Source organism: Bufo bufo, chromosome 1 (assembly GCF_905171765.1).
Source record: "Bufo bufo chromosome 1, aBufBuf1.1, whole genome shotgun sequence".
Taxonomy (NCBI): Eukaryota; Metazoa; Chordata; class Amphibia; order Anura; family Bufonidae; genus Bufo; species Bufo bufo.
The window spans coordinates 415,635,263-415,650,991 of NC_053389.1; the positions used below are offsets into that span (position 1 = coordinate 415,635,263).

A 15,729-nucleotide genomic window follows, 5' to 3' on the forward strand; every position below is an offset into this window, starting at 1 on the left:
CCCCCTCTATTGTATTAATATCATTGGTGGCCAGTGTGCGGCCTCCCCCCCCCCCCACCCTTCCCGATCATTGGTGGCAGCGGAGATTCCGATCGGAGTCCCAGTTTAATCGCTCTGGGGCTCCGATCGGTAACTATGGCAAACAGGACGCTACTGCAGGCCTGGTTGCCATGGTTACTTAGCAATATTACAATATTAGAAGCATCATACTTACCTACTGCGCTGTCTGTGACCGGCCGGGAGCTCCTCCTAATGATAAGTGACAGATCATTAAGCAATGCGCTGCACAGACCTGTTACTTACCAGTAGGAGGAGCTCCCGGCCAGTCACAGACAGCGCAGCGGGTAAGTATGATGCTTCTAATATTGTAATATTGCTAAGTAACCATGGCAACCAGGCCTGCAGTAGCACCCTGGTTGCCATGGTTACCGATCGGAGCCCCAGCGATTAAACTGGGACTCCGATCGGAACTCTCCGCTGCCACCAATGATCGGAAGGGGGGGGGGGAGAGGGGAGGCCGCACACTGGCCACCAATGATATTACAATAGAGTGAGGGATGGGGGGCCGGGGGGGCCGCACACTGGCCACCAATGATAATACAATAAAGGGAGGGAGGGGGGGCCGGGGGAGGCTGCACACTGGCCACCAATGATATTACAATAGAGGGAGGGAGGGGGGGCCGGGGGAGGCCGCACACTGGCCACCAATGATAATACAATAGAGGGAGGGAGGGGGGCGGGGGGTTGCACACTGGCCACCAATGATAATACAATAGAGGGAGGGGGGGCCGGGGTTGGGGGCCGCACACTGGCCACCAATGATATTGAAACTGGGGAGGGAGGGGGGTCTGCCCCCTACTGCCTGGCAGCCCCTGATCTCTTACAGGGGGCTATGATATGCACAACTAACCCCTCAGGTGCAGCACATGTACACAGTTCGTAGTATATTCTAACTAGAAGCGTCCCCATCACTATGGGAACGCCTCTGTGTTAGAATATACTGTCGGATATATGAGTTTCACGATCTAACTCATATCAGACAGTATATTCTAACATAGAGGCGTTCCCATGGTGATGGGGACGCTTCAAGTTAACCTCCTCAGGACCGCCGTACGCAGGATTGCGTCCTGGCGGCGGCCCTGCTCTTCTGGGTGGACGCATATACGCGTCCTCTCGCGATAGCCGAGATTTCCTGTGAATGCGCGCACACAGGCGCGCGCACTCACAGGAACAGAAGGTAAGCGAGTGGATCTCCAGCCTGCCAGAGGCGATCGTTCGCTGGCAGGCTGGAGATGCGATTTTTTTTTAACCCCTAACAGGTATATTAGACGCTGTTTTGATAACAGCGTCTAATATACCTGCTACCTGGTCCTCTGGTAAACCCCTTTGTTTGGATCGACCACCAGAGGACACAGGCAGCTCAGTAAAGTAGCACCAAACACCACTACACTACACTACACCCCCCCCTGTCACTTATTAACCCCTTATCAACCACTGATCACCCCCGATCACCCATGATCACCCCATATAGACTCCCTGATCACCCCCCTGTCATTGATCACCCCCCTGTAAGGCTCCATTCAGAGGTCCGTATGATATTTACGGATCCACTGATAGATGGATCGGATCCGCAAAACACGTACGGACGTCTGAATGGAGCCTTACAGTGGGGTGATCAATGACGGGGGTGATCACCCCATATAGACTCCCTGATCACTCCCCTGTCATTGATCACCCCCCTGTCATTGATCACTCCCCTGTAAGGCTCCATTCAGACGTCCGTATGTTTTTTACAGATCCACGGATACATGGATCGGATCCGCAAAACACATACAGACGTCTGAATGGAGCCTTACAGGGGGGTGATCACCCCATATAGACTCCCTGATCACCCCCCTGTCATTGATCACTTCCCTGTCATTGATCACCCCCCTGTAAGGCTGCATTCAGATGTCCGTATGTTTTTTTACGGATTCACGGATACATGGATCGGATCCGCAAAACACATACGGACGTCTGAATGGAGCCTTATAGGGGGGTGATCAATGACAGGGGGGTGATCACCCCATATAGACTCCCTGATCACCCCCCTGTAATTTTTCACCCCCCTGTCATTGATCACCCCCCTGTAAGGCTGCATTCAGATGTCCGTATGTTTTTTACGGATCCACGGATACATGGATCGGATCCGCAAAACACATACGGATATCTGAATGGAGCCTTATAGGGGGGTGATCAATGACAGGGGGGTGATCACCCCATATAGACTCCCTGATCACCCCCCTGTCATTTTTCCCCCCCCTGTCATTGATCACCCCCCTGTAAGGCTGCATTCAGATGTCCGTATGTTTTTTACGGATCCACGGATACATGGATCGGATCCGCAAAACACATACGGATATCTGAATGGAGCCTTATAGGGGGGTGATCAATGACAGGGGTGTGATCACCCCATATAGACTCCCTGATCACCCCCCTGTAATTTTTCACCCCCCTGTCATTGATCACCCCCCTGTAAGGCTCCATTCAGACATTTTTTTGGCCCAAGTTAGCGAAAATTTTTATTTTTTTTCTTACAAAGTTTCATATTCCACTAACTTGTGTCAAAAAATAAAATCTCACATGAACTCACCATACCCCTCACGGAATCCAAATGCGTAAAATTTTTTAGACATTTATATTCCAGACTTCTTCTCACGCTTTAGGGCCCCTAGAATGCCAGGGCAGTATAAATACCCCACATGTGACCCCATTTCAGAAAGAAGACACACCAAGGTATTCCGTGAGGGGCATATTGAGTCCATGAAAGATTGAAATGTTTGTCCCAAGTTAGCGGAAAGGGAGACTTTGTGAGAAAAAAATAAATAAAATCAATTTCCACTAACTTGTGCCAAAAAAAAAATTCGATGAACTCGCCATGCCACTCATTGAATACCTTGGGGTGTCTTCTTTCCAAAATGGGGTCACATGTGGGGTATTTATACTGCCCTGGCATTTTAGGGGCCCTAAAGCGTGAGAATAAGTCTGGGATCCAAATGTCTAAAAATGCCCTCCTAAAAGGAATTTGGGCCGCTTTGCGCATCTAGGCTGCAAAAAAGTGTCACACATCTGGTATCACGTAGAAGTTGGGCAATGTGTTTTGGGGTGTCATTTTACATATACCCATGCTGGGTGAGAGAAATATCTTGGTCAAATGCCAACTTTGTATAAAAAATGGGAAAAGTTGTCTTTTGCCGAGATATTTCTCTCACCCAGCATGAGTATATGTAAAAAGACACCCTAAAACACATTGCCCAACTTCTCCTGAATACGGCGATACCACATGTGTGACACTTTTTTGCAGCCTAGGTGGGCAAAGGGGCCCACATTCTAAAGAGCACCTTTAGGATTTCACAGGTCATTTACCTACTTACCACACATTAGGGCCCCTAGAATTCCAGGGCAGTATAACTACCCCACAAGTGACCCCATTTTGGAAAGAAGACACCCCAAGGTATTCCGTGAGGGGCATGGCGAGTTCCTAGAATTTTTTATTTTTTGTCACAAGTTAGCGGAAAATGATGATTTTTTTCTTTTTTTTTCTTACAAAGTCTCATATTCCACTAACTTGTGACAAAAAATAAAAACTTCCATGAACTCACTTAGCATAGGTATATGAAAAATGACACCCCAAAACACATTGCCCAACTTCTCCTGAGTACGGAGATACCACATGTGTGACACTTTTTTGCAGCCTAGGTGGGCAAAGGGGCCCACATTCCAAAGAGCACCTTTCGGATTTCACCGGCCATTTTTTACAGATTTTGATTTCAAACTACTTACTACACATTTGGGCCCCTAGAATGCCAGGGCAGTATAACTACCGCACAACTGACCCCATTTTGGAAAGAAGACACCCCAAGGTATTCGCTGATGGGCATAGTGAGTTCATAGAAGTTTTTATTTTTTGTCACAAGTTAGTAGAATATGAGACTTTGTAAGAAAAAAATAAGTAAATAAATAAATCATCATTTTCCGCTAACTTGTGACAAAAAATAAAAACTTCTATGAACTCACTATGCCCATCAGCGAATACCTTAGGGTGTCTACTTTCCGAAATGGGGTCATTTGTGGGTTGTTTGTACTGTCTGGGCATTGTAGAACCTCAGGAAACATGACAGGTGCTCAGAAAGTCAGAGCTGCTTCAAAAAGCGGAAATTCAAATTATTGTACCATAGTTTGTAAACGCTATAACTTTTACCCAAACCATTTTTTTTTTACCCAAACATTTTTTTTGATCAAAGACATGTAGAACAATAAATTTAGAGAAAAATGTATATATGGATGTCGTTTTTTTTGCAAAATTTTACAACTGAAAGTGAAAAATGTCATTTTTTTGCAAAAAAATCGTTAAATTTCGATTAATAACAAAAAAAGTAAAAATGTCAGCAGCAATGAAATACCACCAAATGAAAGCTCTATTAGTGAGAAGAAAAGGAGGTAAAATTCATTTGGGTGGTAAGTTGAATGACCGAGCAATAAACGGTCAAAGTAGTGTAGGTCAGAAGTGTAAAAAGTGGCCTGGTCATTAAGGGTGTTTAAGCTAAGGAGGCTGAGGTGGTTAAAATATACCATCGGATTGGAGAAAACTCCGATCCGATGGTATAATAGGGACTCCTGACTTTACATTGAAAGTCAATGGGGGACGGATCCGTTTGAAATTGCAACATATTGTGTCAACGTCAAACGGATCCGTCCCCATTGACTTGCATTGTAATTCAGGACGGATCCGTTTGGCTCCGCACGGCCAGGCGGACACAAAAAAGACTTTTTTTTCATGTCCGTGGATCCTCCAAAAATCAAGGAAGACCCACGGATGAAAAAATGGTCACGGATCACGGACCAACGGAACCCCGTTTTGCGGACCGTGAAAAAATATGGTCGTGTGCATGAGGCCTTAAACAGAGATACGTGGAATATTTGCATGTCTTCTGTGTTTTGTACCCACTCCTGCTTTTGGCTACCTAATCATAAGCCAATTCTGATGGGACCATACAGGCCTTATAGCTGCTACACAGGCAGCATCCGTTGTGTGCCTCATTTTTCTTTCCTTCTGACAGATCAGAAGAAAGGTCAAATAAATGATGATTTCAGTCAGGACTAAAGCCAAAATCGTGGACCAGTCATGAAGTGGGGAGGGTGGGAACAGCATGATAAGTCCACATAATGGACCTATGACATAGTGGTGAGGTGTAAGCAGCATGAGGAGACCTCAAAGTGGCCCAATGACAGGGTCTGGAGTTGGCAGCAGTATGAGGAGGACACCGAGTGGCACTATGACACAGTCTGGAGGTTGCAGCAGCAGCATCAGGAGAAGGCCACAGAGTGGCACTATGATTGAGTCTGAAGTTGGCTGCACTAGGAAAAGGCCACCGAGAGACACAATGACAGAGTCTGGAGGTGGCAGCAGTATGAGGAAGCCACCGAGTGGCACAATGACAGACTCTGGAGGTTGAAGCAGTATGGGGAGGCAACAGAGTGGCACAATGACAGAGTCTGGAGGTGGCAGCAGCATCAGGACAAGGCCACCGAGTGGCACAATGACAGAGCCTGGAGGTGGCAGCATCAGGAGAAGGCCACCGAGAGGCACAATGACAGAGACTGGAGTTGGCAGCAGTATTAGGAGGCAACCGCGTGTCACAATGACCGAGTCTGGGGGTGGCGGCAGCATGAAGAGACCACAGAGTGACACAATGACAGAGTTTGGAGGTGGCAGCAGCAGCAGCATCAGTAGGAGGCCACCGAGTGGCACAATGTTAGAGTCTGGAGTTGGCAGCAATATGAGGAGGCCACCGAGTGGCACAATGTTAGAGTCTGGAGTTGGCAGCAATATGAGGAGGCCACCGAGTGGCACAATGTTAGAGTCTGGAGTTGGCAGCAATATGAGGAGGCCACCGAGTGGCACAATGACTGAGTCTGGATGTGGCGGCATCAAGAGAAGGCCACAGAGTGGCACAATGACTGAGTCTGGAGGTGGAGACAGAAGCAGCATCAGAAGGGTACCACAGAGTGGCAAGGTGACCTAGTGTGGAAATGGCAGCAACAGCATCAGGAAAATCGCAGCATCAGCATCAGGATACCATAGTGTGGCTATGGCAGCAGCAGTATCAAGATACCACAGAGTGGCAAAGTGACAGTGTGGCTATGGCAGCAGCAGCATCAGGATACCACAGAGTGGCAAGGTGACATAGTGTGGAAATGGCACCAGCATCAGGATACCACAGAGTGGCAAGATGACATAGTGTGGAGATGGCAGCAGCAGCATCAGGAGACCACAGAGAGTGAAGGTGACATAGTGTGGAGATGGCAGCAGCAGCATCAGGAGAGCACAAAGTGACCCCATGACATAGTGGGGCAGTGGGTGGCACTACCAGTACCCGCAGACGAAGGTGGGTGAAAGAAGGAGAACTTGGCATTAGATGTGTGGCATCAGGAGGGTGGCAGCATCAGAGTAGTAGCTGAGGCAGGTAGCCAGAAGAAACCGGTCTCTTTTTTCAAGGTTTGGGTGAGGCGGCATGGATGATCTAAACAGATGCATCAGGCATTGGTGGGTTGAAATCCTGGCTGATCCATGCCTGATTCATCTTGACAAAGGTCAGTCTCTCCACATTTTGGGTGGACAGGCGAGTTCTCCTTGGGGTAACTAAGGCCCCCGCCGCACTAAACACCCGCTGTGATGCCACACTACTGGACGGGCAGGACAGCTTTTCCAGGGCAAACTCTGCTAGTTGCGGCCACAAATACAGATTGGCTGCCCAGTAGTCCAGCGGATCTTCAATGTAGGTTGGCAGGGTACTGTCCAAGTATGCCACCACCTGCTGCTTCAGCTCCTGCTCCAGGTCTACCTGCTGCTGCTGGTGAGTCGTTTCTTCACTATTCGGGTGAAGAAAGCTACTCATCAGCAACTGTAGACTCAGGCTGCTGATGATGGAGCTGGTACTGCTCCTGCCACCCCACCCCTCATCAGCAGCCATGGCAGTGGAACGTGAGCGCAGAGGGCCCTCGGTCAGACCTGCGAGAGGATGGATGATGGCGCAGATGAGGCAGCGGCCAACTGACTACATAGAATGTCTCTGTAGTAGTTTAGTTTGTCTTCCCTCTCAGTAGGTGTAAAAAAGTCATTTTGGACTGGTAGTGAGGGTCCAACAAGGTGGAGAGCCAGAAGGTATCCCTCTGCAGAATGGTGACAATTCAGGTGTCACTACGCAAGCAAGTGAGCATGCATCGGGCCATTTGTGCAAGTGACTCGGAGGGACTCCCTGCCTCCATCTCCACTGCATACTGCCACGGTGTGTCTGGGTCCTCTGTCTTGTCTTCCTCATCGCCCTGTAGCTCCTCTGGCTGCTCCTGTTCCTCCTCTCCCGTCAGCTGAGTAGAAAAAAACACCCATTTCGCTACACATTGCCTGTGCTCCAATATCCTCCTCCTCCTTTTCCAGTTCAGCCCCCACAGGGCTCATGTGGCCATGAGATCTAGGCGCCACGTCTCCTGTCCCCTGACCAGCCATTGTTACCACCATGTGTTCCAGGACATGAAGCAGTGGAATGACGTTATTCATCCCATAGTGCTGCCGACTGACAAATAACTTGGCATCCTCAAAGGGCCTGAGCAAATGGCAGGTGTCACACATGAGCTGCCACTGGCTGACATCGAAGTTACACAGTGGAGTACTCCTATCCACTTGGATCATCAAGAAATATTTTATGGCCTTTCTCTGTTTGTATAGTCGGTTTAACATACCGTATGGAATGTGGAATTCCAACAGGTGAAAACATCGCATATCAGCCTATGTTGGGGGATGCCGTTCTGCAGCTGCAGCTCAAGAAGGGTGTGCTTTGCTGTGTATGAGTGGCTGAAGTGCATGCAAAGTTTCCAGGTCATTTTTAGGATGTCTTGCAGCTGGGTGGAAGACTTCAGGAAGCGATTGACAACCAGATTGAACATGTGTGCCATGCAGGGCGCATGGCTCATCCCTCCTTGATGCAGCACCGACACAATGTTCTTCCCGTTGTTGGTCACCATGGTTCCAATTTTGAGTTGTCGTAGAGAAAGCCAGGATTTGATTTCTTGACGAAGGACATGGAGCAGTTCCTCCCCTGTGTGACTCCGTTCGCCCAGGGCAATGAGGTGCAGAACAGCGTGACACCTCCGTGCCCTGCACATGTGGTATGCTGGAGGGGCACTGTAATTTGTCCCTGCAGTGGAAGCTGAGGAGGCAGAGGCGGATATTGTCGCTGGACTAGCGGCATGAAAACGTGGAGGCGGAAGCAGCGTGACATGGCCAAATTGCTGGTGTGGCTGTGTAGGAACCACATTCACCCAGAGGGCTGTAAAGGACATGTACTCTCCCTGACCGTAGTTCCAGCTCCACACGTCGGCGCTGGCGTGCACTTTGCCAGACACCGACAGGTTCAAGGACTGGCCCACCTTCTGTTCTAAATATTTGTGCTGGGCTGGTACTGCCTTTTTCGCAAAGAAATGACGGCTTGGGACTCTCCACCTCGGCACAATCCATCAGTCCTCTGAAAGGTGCAAAGTCCACCACTTGAAAAGGGAGGGACTGCAGCACCAGCAACTTTGACAGGAGCATGTTCAGCTTCTGGCCACTGGATAAGTACACATGTACTGTTGTCTCTTGACAATCGCTTCGGTGATCGATTGCTGACGGAATGACTGATGAGGAGTAGGAAGAGGAGCAGGAGCATCAGGACCAGTAGATGATGGGAAGGACAGACAGCTCCCTTGGCTGAGGTGGTGGAACCTTGGCTGCCTGAATTCGGGTGCGTGCCACTGGGTAATGCAGTGGTTGCTGCGGCAGGCTGAACCACCACATCGGAGAAACGGTTTTCCAAGGCTACTTTATGGTGATGCTGCAAATGTTGATGCAGGGCCGTGGTGCCAACATTGGCACCCTGGCCACGCATCAACTTCTGCCCACAGATTCTACAAATGGAGGCTTAACAAAAAAAATGCCACAACACCAAGTAGGTGATTTTACCCCCAACACTCTGCACTCTTTGACTTCTACCGTTGCTTCCGTGAACCCCTGCACCACTACTTTCCTGGCAGGTAGGCTCCTGCGAAGCAGGTGGTCTACCCTTGGCACGTTTGGCTCCCGACCTCCCACTGCTGCAACCCTGCTTAATCCCAGCCATGCTACCACCTTGCTGGCTCAGCCGCTTTCTCACGGGCAAGCTGCCACCCTCTTCCACTGATCATGATGAAGCCCCTTCTGCACCCGGCTCCCAAGAGTGGTCGGCTTCATCATCATTGAGTAGTGTCTGTACTTTACTAATGTCCTCCTCAACGGTCTCTGGGTCAGGAGCCTGACCGCTCGCAACACCACCTCCCACACCACTCTCTTCATCACTACTTGCCCGCCTAGCGGAGGAAGCGGCAGATGTTTCCTCCAGAGCTTGAGGGACAAAACGCTATTGGAACAACTAATTGCAACTGGTGTGATATACCAGTTGCCCCCAAAGAAAACTTATTGAAGCAGTGTTGTGATATACCTATAATATACTTCCTATATAGTGCATTTGTATTGTGCAGCATTTGTGTGCGGTTCTGCTGAGATACCGCAGCTATACAGAGGGACAAACACTATTGGAACAAATAATTGCAACTGGTGTAAAATACCAGTTGCCCCCAAAAAAAACTTATTGAGGCAGGGGTGTGATATACCTATAATATAATTTCTATATAGTGCATTTGTGTGCGGTTCTGCTGAGATACCGCAGCTATACAGAAGGACAAACGCTATTGGAACAACTAATTGCAACTGGTGTGATATACCAGTTGCCCCCCCCCAAAAACTAATGGATGCAGTAGTGTGTTATACCTATAATATACTTCCTATATAGTGCATTTGTATTGTGCAGCATTTGAGTGCGGTTCTGCTGAGATACCGCAGCTATACAGAGGGACAAACACTATTGGAACAGATAATTGCAACTGGTGTGATAAACCAGCTGCCCCCAAAGAAAACTGATTAAGGGGTTTGATATACCTTCTTCCAGCAAATACTCACTCATTAACCTCTTTAGGACACACGGCGTACAGGTATGCCCTGATGTCCTGCTACTTAGCCAAGGTGTCCAGGCACCTTGGCTAAATGCGCCGGGGGGGTCCCGCGACCCCCCGTGTTGGCGAACGCCGCAAACCGCAGGTCAATTCAGACCTGCGGTTTGCGGCTTTTCATGTTGCGGGTGGCGGCGGTGCCATCGGGTCCCCATGGGGCTGTAGGGGGGAGCCAATGGCATGGAAGGCAGCACGATGCCTTCCTGAGGCATCGGCGCTGCCTTCCTGTGATGAGACTGAGATCCAGCCCCCTATTAGGTATCGCCGCATCCGTAATAATAAGTTGCTCTATAAAAATATCACATGACATAACCCCTCAGGTGAATACTGTAAAAAAATAAAAATAAAAACGGTGTAAAAAAAGCAATTTTTTGTCACCTTACATCACAAAAAGTGTAATAGCAAGTGATCAAAATGTCATACGCACCCCTAAAATGTCATACGCATCCCACAAAAAATGAGACCCTACCTAAGATAATCGACCAAAAACTGAAAAAAATATGGCTCTCAGACTATGGATACACTAAAACATGATTTTTTTTGTTTCAAAAAAGAAATCATTGTGTAAAACTTACATAAATAAAAAAAATGTATACATATTAGGTATCACCGCATCCGTGACAGCCTGCTCTATAAAAATACCACATGATCTAACCTGTCAGATGAATGTTGTAAATAACAAAAAACTGTGCCAAAACAGCTATTTCTTGTTACCTTGCCTCACAAAAAGTGTAATATAGAGCAACCAAAAATCATATGTACCCTAAACTAGTACCAAAAAAAACTTCCACCCTATCCCATAGTGTCACGAGTTGGAGGTCCCAGGAGAGACCACCGCATAGTCAAGCAATAAACAAATGGAAATCAGATACAGACACACAAGAGTTTATTGCACAAACCAAAACCAGGGAAGGCAGCACAGACAAAACAAGAGCTCTATGTACCGTCAGCACAGTGGGAGAAAACCCCCACTGCGCCACTGTCTAGTAATACTCCAGAGGGGCGTGACTAAACAACTCCTGGTATTCACTAGGGCCCCAGAAGGTAGGGTTAGGCTCTGCCGCAGGAAGTTGCCAGGGTCCACTCTGGGGCGTGAACTAGACAGTGACAGCAGGAACGAATGGACAACAGGTACCAGAAGGTACCGACGGCACATAGGCAAACATAACAGACAGGCAAATACAAAACAGGGCAACTAATAACACAAGCAGAAATACATAGCAAGAAGGACTTGCTCCACCAGTGGTATACTGCGTGGCCTTGCGCATAGCACTCTGCAGCTAGGCGCTTGCTGAACCGAGACATATGAATACGCACAAGGTAACTAAGAATACAAGCAGGAGTTCACGCAAGGGAGCAGGAGTGGCAATGAGCAGAGAAGGACTTGCTCCACCAGTAGTAAGCTGCATGGCCTTGCGCATGCCACTCTGCTGCAAAGGCTTGCTGAACACAGACATATGAAAACACGCAAAGTAACTGAAACATAACTGGCAGAACAGATATCAGAAAGACAGGAAAGAGGACAGGAATGAACGTAAAATGAACAAGTAGGGAAACCCACAGAGCACAGACAGACAGACACGGATCCCATGGGTCAGCAGCATGGGAGAGTGAGTACAAACAGGAGCAGGACAAGACAACACACACCAGGAGAGCTGACCCAGAACTGAGGAAACCTCAGCCTTATATACAGGTTCCATGGGTGCAGCAGAGAGACCACACCCATGGAGCAGACAGAGGATTAACTCCTAATAGGCACACAGGGGAGTTAACCCATAAAGAACCACAAATGACACACAGGAACGGAACTTCAGCGAGTATCGCCGAACGAGCAAGGACGGAAGGTCACAGCCAGAGGTAACGACTGTGACACATAGTTTCTAAAATGGGGTCACTTTTTTGGAGTTTCTACTCTAGGGGTGCATCAGGGGGGCTTCAAATGGGACATGGTGTCAAAAAACCAGTCCAGCAAAATCTGCCTTGCAAAAACCGTATGGCATTCCTTTCCTTCTGCGCCCTGCCGTGTGCCCGTACAGCAGTTTACGACCACATATGGCGTGTTTCTGTAAACTACAGAATCAGGGCCATAAATATTGAGTTTTGTTTGGCTGTTAACCCTTGCTTTGTAACTGGAAAAAAAATATTAAAATGGAAAATCTGCCAAAAAAGTGAACTTTTGAAATTGTATCTCTATTTTCCTTTAATTCTTGTGGAACACCTAAAGGGTAAACAACGTTTGTAAAATCAGTTTTGAATACCTTGAGGGGTGAAGTTTCTTATATAGGGTCACTTTTATGGAGTTTCTACTCTAGGGGTGCATCAGGGGGTAAGGTTGAGCGAACCCGAACTGTAAAGTTCTGGTTCGTACCGAACTTTAGGATTTTTGGACCCCGAACCCGTACATTTCAGTAAAAGTTCGGGTTTGGGTTCGGTGTTCGGCGCTTTCTTGTCGCTTTTTTAAAGGCTTCAGAGCAGCCAATCAACAAGCGGTTAACTGTCTGACCTTAGAAGCCATCACAGCCATGCCTACTAATGGCATGGCTGTGATTGGCCAGTGCAGCATGTGACCCAGCCTCTATATAAGCTGGAGTCACGTAGCGCTGCATGTCACTCTGCTGTTACAAGTGTAGGGAGAGGATGCTGCTGGACTTGTGATTTCAGGGAGAAGATATGGAGAGAATCTAACTCAGCGATCTACATAGAAATAGTTGTGTGGGTGCAGGGCACAATCGTTTTACCCTGCCCTAAGCCCATTGACCAAAAAGAAAAACTTTTATAATTCTGTTAGTTAGGCTGCGGCAGTGGCCCTTTTATGCAAGCTCAGTGCACCAGCACTGCATCTGAGCTTTTGGGACATTGCAAATCACCATTTTTTTTTGCAATCTACAACATCTGGATTAGTCAGTGTGCAATTTAATGTAGAAATACACCCATCATTTTCTAGGGTTTTAAAAACACACTTTTTTGCCAAAAAACAGTATTTTCCTGATCTGCAAGTGTTAAATTCAAGTTTAACATATACAGCTTTCATATTCTGTTACCAAAAAAAACACTTTTTTGGCAATCTACAACATCTGGATTAGTCAGTGTGCAATTTAGGCTAGAAATACACCCATCATTTAAAAAAAACAAAAACTATTTTCAGGCCTTGCAGCATCAGCACGTGTGAAATTACAGGCTTATATACTGCTGTCAAATTCAGTTCATAAACAAACACTCGTTTGGGCACAAAAAATTTAGTTGGCAGCCTTTGATGCAGATGTCATTGTGAGATACACCCATAATACATTTGAGTTAGATTCAGAGATTTTAAATACCGCCATTTGGTGCACCAATATTGAATTCAGGCCTACACTGGTTCAGGCCGTGTGAGATACACCACCCTCTACAAACAGAGGTTTGATTGAGGCATTTCAAATACAGCCATTTGAAATACAGCCATTTTGGCCAAAGAATTATTTAATTCAGGCCTACACTGGTTCAGACCGTGTGAGATACACCCTCTACATACAGGGGTTTGATTCAGGCAATTGAAATACAGCCATTTTGTGAAAATAAATCTTTAATTCAGGCCTACACTGATTCAAGCCGTGTGAGATATACCCTCTACATACAGGGGTTTGATTCAGGCATTTGAAATACCGCCATTTGGTGCACCAATATTGAATTCAGGCCTACACTGGTTCAGACCGTGTGAGATACACCGTCTAAATAAAGGGGTTTGATTAAGATATTTGAAATACAGCCATTTGAAATACAGCCATTTTGGTCAAAGAAATCTTTAATTCAGGCCTACACTGATTCAGGCCGCTTAAGATACACCATCTACATACAGGGCTTTTAATTCAGGCATTTGAAATACAGCTGTGACAAACTCCCCTCTTTTCAGTTTGCCACGAGTACTTGGAGAGGACTACTTGCCAGCCTCTTACCATGTGATTACGGTCCCATATTGAATGCACCGGTTTTATGCAATAGCTGCATAGTTATAGAAGTTCATGTATTTTGCTGTCTTTTGCTACCATGTGGCTAATGGAGTCTTGCCCCTGTCCTTGGGAGATAAGTAGATCACTTCTCAATTGTCTCCAGGACAAAAGACTGTGTAGAACCGGTTTTGGACAGAAAACCCATGAGTACAGCCAGGCCAAAGAGACTTTTACTAACTTTTGAATTCCTGGTCTAATTCGTGCCATTTTGGGATGTGTTAAATGTCTATATGTATCGTAAAGAGTGGGACATTGTATATTTCAGTAAGTAATGTCTGTCCTATTGTCTCCCCGTGTGTATTGGCGATTTCCCTTTGTCCTGAGAGATAATGGAATTACACCTCAGTTGTCTCCAGGACAGAGGCCATTGTGTATTGTCCTGCCTGGGATAATTATGTTAACCATTGTGTACCATAATTATATCACAGGCAGAGGGGAGGATGTTATGTGGGTTGTAACCTTTGTGTTATGGGTTAATGTATGTTATTTGTGGGTGTCTCCCTTGCATGGGAGCAGGAGATAAAAGAAATTGTATGTTTGAGTGCCTGTGTGCTTCCAGTAAACGTTTTCCAGCATTCAGCTTTGGCTCATGTATGGACTTATAGGGCGATACTGGCGATACCAGCGATACCGGCGATACCAGCGATAATAGCGATTTATTGCTCTGTGGATTATTTGGCTGTGCTATTACATGGGAAGAAGGGAATACTAGACGGTGACACAGATAATACCGTCACAACAGCCATTTGAAATACAGCCATTTTGGGCAAAGAAATATTTAATTCAGGCCTACACTGGTTCAGACGGTGTGAGATACACCCTTTACATACAAGGGTTAGATTCAGCCATTTGAAATACAGCCATTTTGGGCAAAGAAATATTTAATTCAGGCCTACACTGGTTCAGACGGTGTGAGATACACCCTTTACATACAAGGGTTAGATTCAGGCATTTGAAATACAGCCATTTTGGGCAAAGAAATCTTTAATTCAGGCCTACACTGATTCAGGCTGTGTGAGATACACCCTCTACATACAGGGGTTTGATTCAGGCATTTGAAATACCGCCATTTGGTACACCAATATTAAATTCAGGTCTACACTCGTTCAGGCCGTGTGAGATACACCCTCTACATATAGGGGTTTGATTCAGGCATTTGAAATACAGCCATTTGAAATACAGACATTTTGTGCAAAGAAATCTTTAATTCAGGCCTACACTGGTTCAGGCCGTGTGAGATACACCCTCTACATACAGGGAGACTGGCTGGGAATCCCTTGTTCCGTTGACTTAAAAACGTCAACGGTTATTCTAAGTAGAATGTACTTGCACTCGTCAGATCGCAGAAGATAAGCAGCTTAAGGCTTGGCAAGTACCAGCTTGGGAGACTGGCTGGGAATCCCTTGTTCCGTTGACTCTACATACAGGGGTTTGATTCAGGCATTTGAAATACCGCCATTTTGTGAAAAGAAATCTTTAATTTAGGCCTACACTGGTTCAGGCCGTGTGAGATAAACCCTTTACATACAGGGGTTAGATTCAGGCATTTGAAATACAGCCATTTTGGGCAAAAATCTTTAATTCAGGCCTACAGTGGGTCAGGCTGTGTGAGATACACCCTTTA

General features: G+C 46.9%; 1 pseudogene; it reads left to right on the top strand.

Annotated features, from left to right (window-relative positions):
• The first annotated feature begins 15,403 nt into the window (after window positions 1-15,403).
• On the top strand, window positions 15,404-15,522 carry LOC120987434 (annotated as a pseudogene).
• Window positions 15,523-15,729: the final 207 nt, after the last annotated feature.